Source organism: Mustela nigripes, chromosome 17, assembly GCF_022355385.1.
Source record: "Mustela nigripes isolate SB6536 chromosome 17, MUSNIG.SB6536, whole genome shotgun sequence".
Classification (NCBI taxonomy): domain Eukaryota; kingdom Metazoa; phylum Chordata; class Mammalia; order Carnivora; family Mustelidae; genus Mustela; species Mustela nigripes.
The window spans coordinates 21,809,279-21,822,226 of NC_081573.1; positions in this window are offsets into that span (position 1 = coordinate 21,809,279).

Below are 12,948 nucleotides of genomic sequence, written 5' to 3' on the forward strand. Positions count from 1 at the left end.
CTGCTTGTGGGATGCCCCCTCCCCACCCCAAGCTAGGAGCATCCAGAAGACAAACATCAAGCCTCCTCCATTGCTAGACCTTAGGCCTAGTCTAGCCCCTGGCACAGTATGGGGTATAAGAGAGTTTTGCTGGAACTAATCAAGAATTTTGTTCTAATACTTAAGTAACTCATACTATGTATCAGGTACTTTTTAAAAAACTTTATTGACTAATTGAGTGAGTTAATGAATGAATGAATATATGAACATCCCTACTTAAAATGTGTTGTCAGCTCTAGAAACTAATTGCAACTTTTAAGAATCAATGTTATATTCTCTTATAGAAAGTAAATCTTGATTCACATTAAAGAATAATTAGAAACATGGAAAAATACAAAGAAAATTATTATACCCCCCTTAATGTCACCCTGTTAGCTTTTTGTGTATTTCCTTCCAAGCATTTTTCTTTACATATCATTTTCTTTCTTTTTTTTTTCTTTTTAACAAATTTTGAATCATTCTCTATAAGCAGTTCTGTGTCTTGCTTTTGTTCTCGAGCCTCTGTTTTAAGAAAAGAGGCAGCAGTCTTGGGGCACCTGGGTGGTTCATGTGGTTAAACATCTGACTCCTGATTTTGGCTCAGGTCATAATCTCAGGGTTGTGGGACTAACCCCCGTGTCTGGCTCCATGCTGAGTTTGGAGCCTGGTTAAGATTCTCTCTCTTCTTCTCTTTCTGCCCCCCATCTCTAAAAGAAAGAGAGAGAGAGAGAGAGAGAGAGAGAGAGAACAGGCCCAAAATGGAGTCACGTGTGCAAAGTTCCACAGAAGAAAACCAAACTTAATACTTAACCTAATTGCAGTTTCAACTTCCTCCAAGAATAAATCTTAAACCAGTCAATCTAGAATTTCCTGGCAGGACTAGTGAGGTAATCTGCCTCTGTCCCCCAAAGAAAGAAGAGTTAATCTACTATTTTATTGTCTCTGCTTCCTTCTGCCTATAAAAGTCTCTCATTTTGTTGAGTTCTTCTGAGCTCCTTTCCGTGTCCTAGATGGGATGCCACCTGACTCATTCATCATTTAAAAAGCCAGTAAGATCTTTAATACTCAGCCGAATTCATTTTTTAACAGATTTGGTGGCAGCAGTGGGACTGAAGGGGACTTCCAATGGCTTCAGGGACAATGAGAAACACAGGCATAATCCTGTGAACTCTTTTGAGCATTTGTCCTTCTCATCATTTCCTAGGGCTATGGGTTAGTTCCTCTTAGTTCTGGGCTCTGCCTTCTTTGTGCTGAGTTCCTGATCTAGTTGGCTTTCTAATCTATAATTCCCATTTTGGAAAACAGTCCAGTCCACACTATTCATTTTTGGAACCTCCTGGTTCAGTCCTTTCTCTAGTCCCACACTCCACAGAAATCACCAGTGACATGCACAGAGTCTTCTCTTGGTCAAAGCACAGCAACATCTCTTGGATACTGGTGATACCTTAAGGTGCACATGGTTATTTGTCTTGTTTTGTGTTACTAAAGGTTGTTGCTAATGGGAATTTCAGAAGTGACTGCAAAGTTGGTGGACATGGGTCAAACATTTACAGGCTGTTAGAGGGCTCATCACCTAACCCAAAGACTACCATGTTAGGATAAGCTGGCCATGGAATGGGTTATATTGACACTAGGTCATCCACCAAACTCAAGAAAATTCTCATGCAATGAGGTATATTGTAAAATACCACACAATCCCCAACCATAGAGCCACATTCCTTTTGGGGTTTAGTTTGGCTCCTAAACTTCAGGTCTTTAGAGACCTAAAGGCTTAACTGAAAAAATAAATAAGTAATAATAAAAATGAGATCCTTAAATTCCAAAGACTTGAGTGTACCACCTCCAACACACCTGCCTATTTTATGTCTAAGAGCTATGGTTCTGGAAGCTGTAAATATTTATTTAAAAGAAAGACAAAACTTATTAAAAATGACCCGTCATTACAATGGCCATTATAGGGAGCATGCCAATTAGGTAAGATCACTTTAGACGTGCCCTTGAAAGCAAGGGCTCTGAAATCAAACAAACATAATGGGGTACCTATTTTCATTACATGCAGAAGCCTCCAAAAACCTTTAAAAATTCTAAAATAACTTCACTGAAAGATTCGTTGTAGAACATTTAAAGACACTAGGGGGAACTAAAACAAGATTGTCGTCAGTCCTACTGTACCCTCTTACCCTCCTTTGAGTCCTCGTTCTAGTAATCCTCTGTGTAAACCATCCTCCCACCCCAAAGACACCACAAGACCACAAAGAGAAGTCCACCACGTGTGGTTTTGCAGACGCTTTCACATCTACCCTCAGAGATGTTTCCCATATGGGCTTCTCCTAGAGTTGACAGGATCCTGAGGGGTTTTCTGGTAGACTGCTACATAGTTCCCTTAAACAGAAAAGGGAAGCCAAAATATAATTGTTGAAGAACATTGGCAAATTCTGGCAGATACCAGAGCCTACCGAGGTGATCCTGGGAAAGGTGGAGGAAGTCAGTGAAGGGTGAGATTTCTTACTAGAATTCCCCCACGTATCTCCCTATAGTGCCCAGCAGAGAGGGAAAAATGAATTCTCTTTTGCATCCTCTCTGGGATCGTCTCAAGTCCATGGGATTGTTCAATACTGCTGGAAATATTTACTGTTTCCAGCTAAAACCTGGCAAGATATTTAAAAGGAGTTTTAAGGGGCGCCTGGGTGGTTCAGTGTGTTAAAGCCTCTGCCTTTGGCTCAGGTCATGATCCCAGGGTCCTGGGATTGGGCCCCACATCGAGCTCTCTGCTTGGCAGGGAGCCTGCTTCCTCCTCTCTCTCTCTCTCTGCCTGCCTCTCTGCCTACTTGTGATCTCTGTCTGTCAAATAAATAAACTTTAAAAAAAAAAAAAAAAGGAAAAGAAAAGGTGTTTTAAGTAGGTCTGTAGTCAAAAGTTGACCAGATTGAAAGCTGATATTCAGACCCTGATAGAAATCATTTTAGGCCTCCTCTCCTGAGCTAAAATGAAGTTATCTACCCAGAGGGAAAGGTCATTTAAAACTGAGGGAGAGGAAAATATTTTAAGTGTCTTCTCTACAAATATTATTAGTTAAAAGATTTAGCCATCTGAGCAGGTAAGCTTAACTTATTACACCTACCAGAGAAACAACTTAGAGTCAACCACTAGTAAATCTTGTATTGGTGCATGTGATTCATAGTAGTAATTTTATTTTTTTTTAAAGATTTTATTTATTTATTTGTCTGAGAGAGAGAGTGAGCACAAGCAGGGAGAGTGGTAATGGGGGAAGTAGGCTCCCCACTGAGCAAGGAGCCCAATGCAGGACTTGATTCCAAGACCCCGAGATCATGACCTGAACCAAAGGCAGACACTTAACCGACAGAGCCACCCAGGCATCCCCATAGTGGTAATTTTAAAGTGGAAGCTGTAAGGCCTCTTTTGTCTGCCTATATGTTTGCGTGTATGTGTCTTTCCATGTATCTATGTTGTGGATGAGTGATGTTTTCTACCTCTGGATGGTGTTACTAAAATCAATGTGTGAAAGAGACCTATTTAATTAGATTGAAGAGAATTAAACACTCACATGAATTAAGGATTCATAGCATTCTCGGACATAGAATAGAAACTAACCCAAATACTTCTCAGGTTCATGTAATCTGAGAAAATGTTCGGTATTAAAGTTAATTTAAGTTTGTTGTTTTAAGTTTTTTGGTTTAATTAAAATAGACATGTCTTTAGAGTTATCAACATTGAATAGATGCAATTTTTGTTCCTTCTGGGTTTATTAGTCAAATAAGTTCATGCTATCTCTGTTACAAAATTTGTTAGCAAGTAAAATAACATGGTATGATGAAGCTTTTATAAGTAATTAAATGTAATTGTTGGGAACAAGTAAATTAAATAGATGAAGCAAGATAAAAGTTTCTGGGTAATTTTTAAAAATAGTTTCCCAGATCTTTTTGGTAACCTGAAACCTTTAAGTTTTGCCAAGTTAATTTAAATAATGGATAGTCATTAAATATCTAGATCATTTCCAAATAAGATAAAATACACATGAAAATTAATTACTAAAAATGGGCTTGTCCACAATTGGCTTTCTTTACAGAGAAACTAAAGATATTTTGGGTCTACTAATAAACACGTTTTGTGCCATGTTGAGAAATTTACTATGAGAAAGCGTATGTTTCTAAAAATTATAAAACTATTTATAACATTTATAACATCAAGCCACAGAATGCTAATGTAAAGGACAGTTCCCTGATGTTTGTTTCTTTATTTCACACACACACAAAAAGGTTTTTTGGGTTAAAAATTCTAGTATGTATAGCTAAAGCTACTAGAAATAATAAGGGAAATACCTTCACATTCAGGGAAAGTAGGATGTGTGTTTGCAGTAAAAGAAGGTATGTGGAATGGAGATGCATTTTTCCTAAAAGAAAGAAGACGATGACGAGGAGGAAGAGGAAGAAGAGGAGAAAGAAAGAAAAGAAAGAAAGGAAGAAAGAAAGAGGAAAGTTAGTTTTTGTCCTAAAGTGAGACTGGCTGTTTCAGAATAGGAAAGAGAAAAAAAAAAAGAAAAAAAATTGTAGAAAGTTTATGGAAAAGGAATCTTGGGAAAGGAACTTTATGTGTGGTCAGGCTGGTTAAGAATGAAATAAATTTATGTTAAAAAAAAAAAAGAATGGGTTTTAATATAAAAAATACACTGGTACCAAATTAGAATGCTTTCTCTCTGTTAAAAGGGCAAAGTTTCCTTGAACCTTTGGTCTCCTTTTGGTAACAGATTGTAAAAGTTTATTTGCTTTTAAAATAATGTGCTTCAAAAGCAGAAATTCTATGTCTTACCAAAATAATTTGTTTTGCTTTGTTGTGCCTTTATCACCAGGTCCTTGCTTACTTGAGAAAACCAAACCTTCTTTATTAGAACAGATAACAGTTTTTCCCATTATTTAACAACTGTTTAACTTTCTGTATTTTCCTGAGATGTCTTTAATTGTCACTATAGTTCAATAGATGGAACTAGGTATTGTCTCACAGTGAGCTTTGATACTATTTGACCACGTGTTTTTAAACTTCTTTATATTTTTGATGAACATACCCAAATCAAATTCTAAAGGAAGTCTTTTTGTCCCCAAAATAACTTTGGGATTTTCCAGGGAGTCCCTGGAACATCTCAAAAAATTTGTTCTCTCTCCTTATAAAAAGAGAGATGCTAAATTAAGTTTATTTGATATGCTAAATGACACGGGCAACATTGTCAAATAAGAAGTTAATACTGAGCTTTCTTTATGTTGTATTTGTCTAGGTACATGTTCTAAGGGTTCCAGAAATAGTATGAAATTCCTAAATTCTAATATATCCTGGGATAATGTTATCATCACAATTCTAGTTGTCATTTTGCAATTTTGAGTGCCACAGAAATAACTAAATTTCCTTGGCAATTCCATTGTAATCAACTCACATCAGATCTTTAATGGGCATGTTTTAAGTCTTCTTGATATTCAGATTATTGTTTCACTCTGATGCTTTTGCAAAAGTGTTCCTGCAAAAGTACTCCATCTTCAATAAGATTCATGGAAAGGACTTTGATAAGTACAGGCTTATGATAACTTAGAGATCATAAAATTGAACTGGGTAAAAATTTCCAGAACTAATGGAAAAACTGGATTCAAGCAGATAATGAGGAGAATGCCTTTTTGTTTGAAAACATAACTGGTCCTCTAATGTTTTGTTTTTCCAGATTTAAGGAAGTTTTTCTCTTAAGCTAGTTTTGAATTACAGCAATTACAGTATACCTTTATAAAGAAAGATAAAACATTCATTTTTTCTCCCTACCTTTTCCCTTCAGAATCTGGAAATCCTTATTTTTTTTCACAGAAATATGACTGTTTGCATAAGTTCAAAAAGAATCTGTTCTTGCAATGGGACACAATTGAAAGCATTGACTATATTACTGGAATATACCAGATGCTACTGCAGGTAAAAACAAAAACAAAAACAAAAACAAAAAACAAAACAAACAAACAAACCAAAAAAAAAGCAAACAAACAAAAAAAAACACAAGATGGCAAGTCCTTGCCTCACCTTCCTGGCCTCTGGGGTTTTTAAGAGTTCAATCTGAGATTCCCAATGAAATGTTCCAGCAAAGCAGTCTTAAAAAGAACTTATATGGTCCATCACTATTCTTGCTGTGCTTATGTAAATAATCAAGCTGAGTTTAATGCAAATCAGTTTTACTGTGATTATCTTTGGGGAAAATGGGGGTAATTGTAGAGAGAAAAATAGTGCATTTCACTTTGTAGATGTTAGATTCGAATCCCGTTAATTGTCTTTGATGTTTTGTTATACAAAACTGTATAAACTGGACTCAATCCTGAATTCTTTCAGGTTCCTCAAATAAATATTTGGCCATGACTCTCTAAACTAAAATTTCTGATTTTCTCCCACCTTCCTATTTGAAATCAACAAGAACAAAGTCTTCCCTTAACTCTTTCTGGAAAGGACTATACTAGGTCCTCCTCACTCCCCATATGGCAGTCCAACTTCAAGAACTAGACATTTTGATAAACATGTCACAGCTAAAGAAGGCTTCACCTGACACCTGCTCCTGTGCAGTTGCAGATCCAAATCAAATAGATGAGAAAGAGAAGTAGCTGACATCAAGGTAGACTGCTTCTACCCAAGACATCTCATCAAGACTTCATACTTTAACTAAACATGGGACCCTTTTCTCTTCTCTTTCTTTCTTTGTTCTGGCATTGACCTGGAAAGATAACACCGTCACTTACATCTGCCTGGCCATTACTAAGGGGGTCTTTCAGACCACTGGATTTAACACCAAAAACTCCAGGCTCTGTCCATGACACTAGAAATACCTAAACCATTTCCCTGTCTCTGGTTAACAGCTCCAAATCCAGGCAACCTTGCATCTAAGCTCGAACATAAAAAGGGACACAAGGCAAGAGTAATCAGAATAAAACTGCCTGTGTGGTCCACAGACCCCTAAATTTTGCAGGCCTCCATGGCTGTCCCCTTTCCAGTCCTGACTCACAAACTCAAAAGGGAATTACCAGGAGGCATTCCTCATTGAAAATTAGCTTCCTTTGGTAGATCACTGCTCCTCTGAAGTTCCAATAAAGAACTTTTCCTTTAACTCTTGAAAGTACTGTGAAATCTGTTGCTAAAACCATAGCTTCCCAACAAAAATCCTTAGACTCTCTGGCCAAAATTGTTCTTGGTAATGACTTCCCTTAATTATCTTTTAGTTGAGCAAAGAGGGGTCTGTGCTGTGGCCAACACCACCTGCTACCCCTGAGTTAATATGTCTGGGAAAGTTGAAACTTACTTAAATAAGATCACTGAGCAAACTACTAGGCTTAAAAAAGATGACTCCTTGAGTGGAGTCTTTCTTTGGCTTATTTAACTTTGATTTGGTCTTGGGGATCTTGGTTCCAAAGTGCACTCAAGACATTGAGAATATCCTGCTTATAAAAATCATAGAAGGGGTGCCTGGGTGGCTCAGTGGGTTAAAGCCTCTGCCTTCGGCTTAGGTCATGATCCCAGGGTCCTGGGATCCAGCCCCCACATTGGGCTTTCTGCTCAGCAGGGAGCCTGCTTCCCCTCCTTCTCTCTCTGCCTGCCTCTCTGCCTACTTGTGATCTCTGTCTGTCAAATAAATAAATAAAATTTAAAAAAAAAATAATAATCATAGTAGTCCCTCTGGTGGGCTGTATTCTCTCAAAAGTTTCAAATGCATGTTTGCAGCTACTAACCACCAAGCAAATGATCTCCCTAAGACTAGAGCATCAGGAAAGGAATGAAGAGAATGACCAACTTAAAAATGTAAATCCAGGGGCGCCTGGGTGTCTCAGTAGGTTAAGCCTCTGCCTTCAGCTCAGGTCATGATCTCAGGGTCCTGAGATTGAGCCCCGCATTGGGCTCTCTGCTCAGCAGGGAGCCTGCTCCCCCCCCACCCCACCGCCTGCCTGCTTGTGATCTCTCTCTCTCTGAAATAAATAAAATCTTAAAAAAAAAAAAAAAAAGTAAATCCTGGGTGCCTGGGTGGCTCGGTCATTAAACATCTGCTTTCGGCTCAGGTCATGATCCTGGGACCCTGGGATCAGTCTCCCTGATCAAGCCCCGCATCAGTTCCTGCTGTCTCTCTCTCTCTCTGTCAAATATATAAAAATCTTTTTAAAAAGATGTAAATTCAAAGTAGTGACCTCCGAATGCCACAGAGGTTAAGCAGACATCCTCATGACCTCCAGATATCACAGAGGTTCAGCAAACGTCATGACCTCTGAATACCACATAGGATCAGCCAAAACTGTAAGAACTTTGGAGCGGTAGCTGGAGTGGTGCCTTACATTTTGATCAGATCTCTCAGTTAAGTGGGGGGTGGTATCAAAAGAGATAGCTAGTCCAAAATTGAGTCACTTGGGCTAAGCCCCACATCAGCAAACCAAGACTTAATATCTAACCCAACTACAGTTTTAACCTCCCCCAGGAATAAGCCCTCAACTGGTCCATCTGGAAATTCCTGGTCAGCCCTAGTGAGATAATCCACTTGGTAGACCTCTCTGTCCCCCAAAGAAGAAGAGAGAATCTATGCTTTCCTTGTTCCTGCCCCTTCTGCCTATCAAAGTCTCTCATTTTCTCAGCTCTTCAGAGCTCCTTTCTATTTCCTAGAAGGGATGATGCCCAGCTCATGAATCATAGAATAAAGCCAATTAGATCTTCAATACTCAGTTGAATTTTGGTTTTCAACACCTTGTAGCACAAGGCATTTCCCCACATTATTGAATATTCTTCGAAAGCATGATTTTATGACTACAAAGTGTTCCATAAAATGGATGCAACATAATTTATTTAAACAATCTCTTATTTTGGGACATCTAAATTGTTTCTAATTTCTTGTTCTCTCAAAAGCGTTGGAGAAGAGGGAGGAGTAAGACGGCAGGGGAGTAGGAGACCTAAATACCATCAGGTCCCAGGAGTTCCACTAGATGGTTATCAAACCATTCTGAACACCTACAAACTCAACAGGACAGAGAAGAGAAGAAGAGCAGAAATCCTAGGAACATAAAGCCAACCACTTTCTGGAAAGTAGAGCGTGTGCAGAAGTGAATCCAAGGCAACATTCAGGAAGATAGACTGCAGGGGGAGAGGCCAGCTCCCGGCAAGCAGTGGAGCAGTGGAGCAGAAAATCAGAACTTTTAAAAGTCTGCTCCACGAAGGGAGATCACTCCTGAGGCTAGCAGGGGGCGCAGCCCTTTAGGGACAGTGTGGTCAGGTCCTGCGGGGGTATCTGAGTGTAGCAGAGCTGCCAGGTATCAGAGCAGGGAAGCCAGCTGCAGAGATGGAGCCAAGAAGTGGGCTCTTAGCTCGGGGTTACCTTTAACCCTGATCCGCAGCAGATGGCCCACTGCTCTTTGAGCAGGGACCCCATCAGTGGCAGTCCTGGGCAGACTCACCTTCCTCCTCCAGGAGAAGAAGCACAGGGGCACACTGCAGGAATCTTCTGGGTTTGGAGACTACAAACAGGGCCATGCACCAGAGATATAAAAACTCAGTCACAGGCTGAGTGAGCTCAGAGTGTGGCCAGAGGCCAGGGAGACAGGAGGGATTGACTGCTTTTCTCTGAGGGTGTACTGAGGAGTGGGACCCTGAGCTCTCAGCTCCTATGGGGCCAGGGATTGGAAGTCTGCCCTTTTCATTCCCGTCCTCCAAAGCTCTGCAGAAAATATTCAGGGAACAAAAGCTCTGAGACCGAACCTGGGTAGATTACTTAGCCTGAACCCTGGCGAGGGCAGTGCAATTCCTCCTCGGGCAAAGACATTTGAGAATCACGGCAACAGGCCCGTCCCCCAGAAGATCAGCAAGAACATCCAGCCAAGATCAAGTTCACCAATCTACTAAAACTGTGAAATTCCAGAGCTAGGGAAATGCAGCTCATAGAATTCATGGCTTTCTCCTCCATGATCCTTTAGTCTTTCAAAGTTAAAGTTTCTTTTAATTTTGTTTTTTTCTTATTCTATTTTTAAAATTTTTTCCTCTTTCCTATTTTAACATTTTAAAAATTATTTTATCTTCTCAATACCTTAATTTTTTTTCATTTTCATTTTCATAGTTACAGTCATATTTTATCCCTTCATTGTATTTAACCTTATTTTTTGAATACATATAAGTTTTTTTTTCTTTAAAAATGTGGGATACAATTTCTTCTAATAGGTCAAAATATACCCTAAATCTAGCACATGACTTTGTTCTAGTCTCCAGCCTGATCACCGTCTTTCCTCTTTTTTTTTCTTTTTCATTTTTCAACAAACTTCTTATCTTATCCATTCCTATTTTAGAATTTTTTTCTTAATTTTCACCTTTACATTCATATTCCATCCCTTCATCGTGTTTACCATTATTTTTGTATATATGTAAGTTTTTCCTTCTTTAAAATTTTGAGAGGTTGTTTCTTCTAACAGACCAAAATTCACCCATAATCAAGTGGATGGCTCTGTTCTATTCACCAGTCTATATGTAAATATGTATTTTTTCCTTTGTTTCCCTCCTTTCTTCTCTCCCTTGTGTCAGGTCTCTTCTGATCTGGTTAGTGTATATCTTTCTGGTGTTGTTGCTACCTTTTTAGTATTTTGTCCTCTCATTCATCTGTTCTTATCTGGATAAAATGACAAGGTGGAAAAACACACACACACACACACACACACACAGGAAAGAAGAACAAGAGGCAGTACCAATGGCTGGGAACTAATCAATATGGACATTTGGAATACGTCAGAACTAGAGTTAAGAATGATGATTATCAAGGTGCTAGCTGGGCTCAAAAAAAGCATGGAGGATATTAGAGAACGCTTTCTGGAGAAATACAATCCCTTTCTGGAGAAATAAAAGAACGAAAATCTAACCAAGTTGAAATCATAAAAGCTATTAATGAGGTGTAATAAAAAATGGAGCCTCTTATTTTGCAAAACATTGTGGATATTCCCTAAGAAATTAAAAATAGAGCTACCCTATGACCCTGCACTTGCACTACTTGGTATTTACCCCAAAGATACAGATGTTGTGAAAAGAAGGACCACCTCTACCCCAATGTTCATAGCAGCAATGGCCAGTTGGCAAACTGGAAAGAACCAAGATGCCTTTCAATGGACTAATGGATAAAGAAGATAGGATCCACATATACTATGGAGTATTATAACTCCATTAGAAAGGATTAATGCCCAACTTTTGTATCAACATAGACGGGAATGGAAGAGATTATGTTGAGTGAAATAAGTCAAGCAAAGAGAGTATTATTATACAGTTTCACTCACTTGTAGAACATAAGGAATAACACAGAGGACATTGGGAAATGGAGAGAAGTGAGCTGGAGAAGATGGGAGTGGAAGACAAACCATGAGAGACTGTGGACTTTGAGAGACAAACTGAGGGTTTGGGGGTGGGGCGGGGTGTGGGGGAGCTTGGTAGTGGGTACTGTGGAGGGCACGTATTGCATGGAGCACTGGGTGTGGTGCACAAACAATGAATTTTGGCACTAAAAAAAATAATTTTTTTAAATGGAGGCTCTTACTGCCTAACATAAATGAGGCAGAAGACAGAACTACTGATATAGAAGACCAATCATGGAGAATAAAGATGCTGAGCAAAAGAGAGACAAATAATTACTGGATCACGAGAAGAGAATTTGAGAAATAAGTGATACCATAAGATGAAACTATATTAGAATAATTGGGATCCCAGAGAAGAAGAAAGAAAGAGGGGCAGAAGATATATTGAAGCAAATTACAGCAAAGAATTTCCCTATTTGGTGAAGGGAACCACGATCAAAATCCAGGAGGCAGAGAACCCCCTCAAAATCAATAAAAATAGGTCCACACCCCAACATCTAATAGTAAAACGTACAAGTCTCAGTAAAAAAGAGAAAATCTTGAAAGCACCTTGGGACAAGAAGTCTATAACATACAATGGTAGAAATATTAGATTGGTAACAGACCCATCCAGAGAGAGCTGGCAGGTCAGAAAGAACTGGTATGTTATATGCAGAGCACTAAACAAGAAAAACATGCAACCAAGAATACTATATCCAGCTAGGCTGTCATTGAAAATAAAAGGAGAGATAAAAAGCTTCCAGGACAAACAAAAACTAAAAGAATTTGCAAACACCAAACCAGCCCTACAGGAAATATTGAAAAGAGTCCTCTAAGCAAAGAAAGAGCCTAAAAGTAACAGACCAGAAAGGAACAGAGACAATATATAGTAACAGTCACCTTACAGGAAATACAGTGGCACTAAATTAATATCTCTCAATAGTTACCCTGAATGTAAATGGGCTAAATGCCCCAATCAAAAGACACAGGATTAAAAAAAAAAATAAGACCCATTGAGGAGAAAAACTGAGAGCTATTCTGCTAAGATCAGGAACACAGCAGGGATGTCCATTATCACCACTGCTATTCAACATAGTACTAGAAGTCCTAGCCTCAGCAATCAGACAACAAAAAGAAATTAAAGGCATCCAAACTAGCAAAAGAGAAATCAAACTATCACCCTTTGCAGATGATATGATATTATATGTGGAAAACCGAAAAGACTCCACTCCAAATCTGCTAGAACATGTACAGGAATTCAGTAAAGTGTCAGGATATAAAATCAATGCACAGAAATCAGTTGAATTTCTTTACCCAACAACAAGACAGAAGAAAGAGAAATTAAGGAGTCAATCCCACTTACAATTGCCCCCAAAACACAAGATACCTAGGAATAAACCTAACCAAAGAGACAAAGAATCTAGACTCAGAAAACAATAAAGTACTCATGAAAGAAATTGAGAAAGACACAAAGAAACGGAAAAATGTTCTATGCTCATGGATTGGAAGAATAAATATTGTGAAAATGTCTATGCTACCTAAAGCAGTCTATACATTTAATGCAATC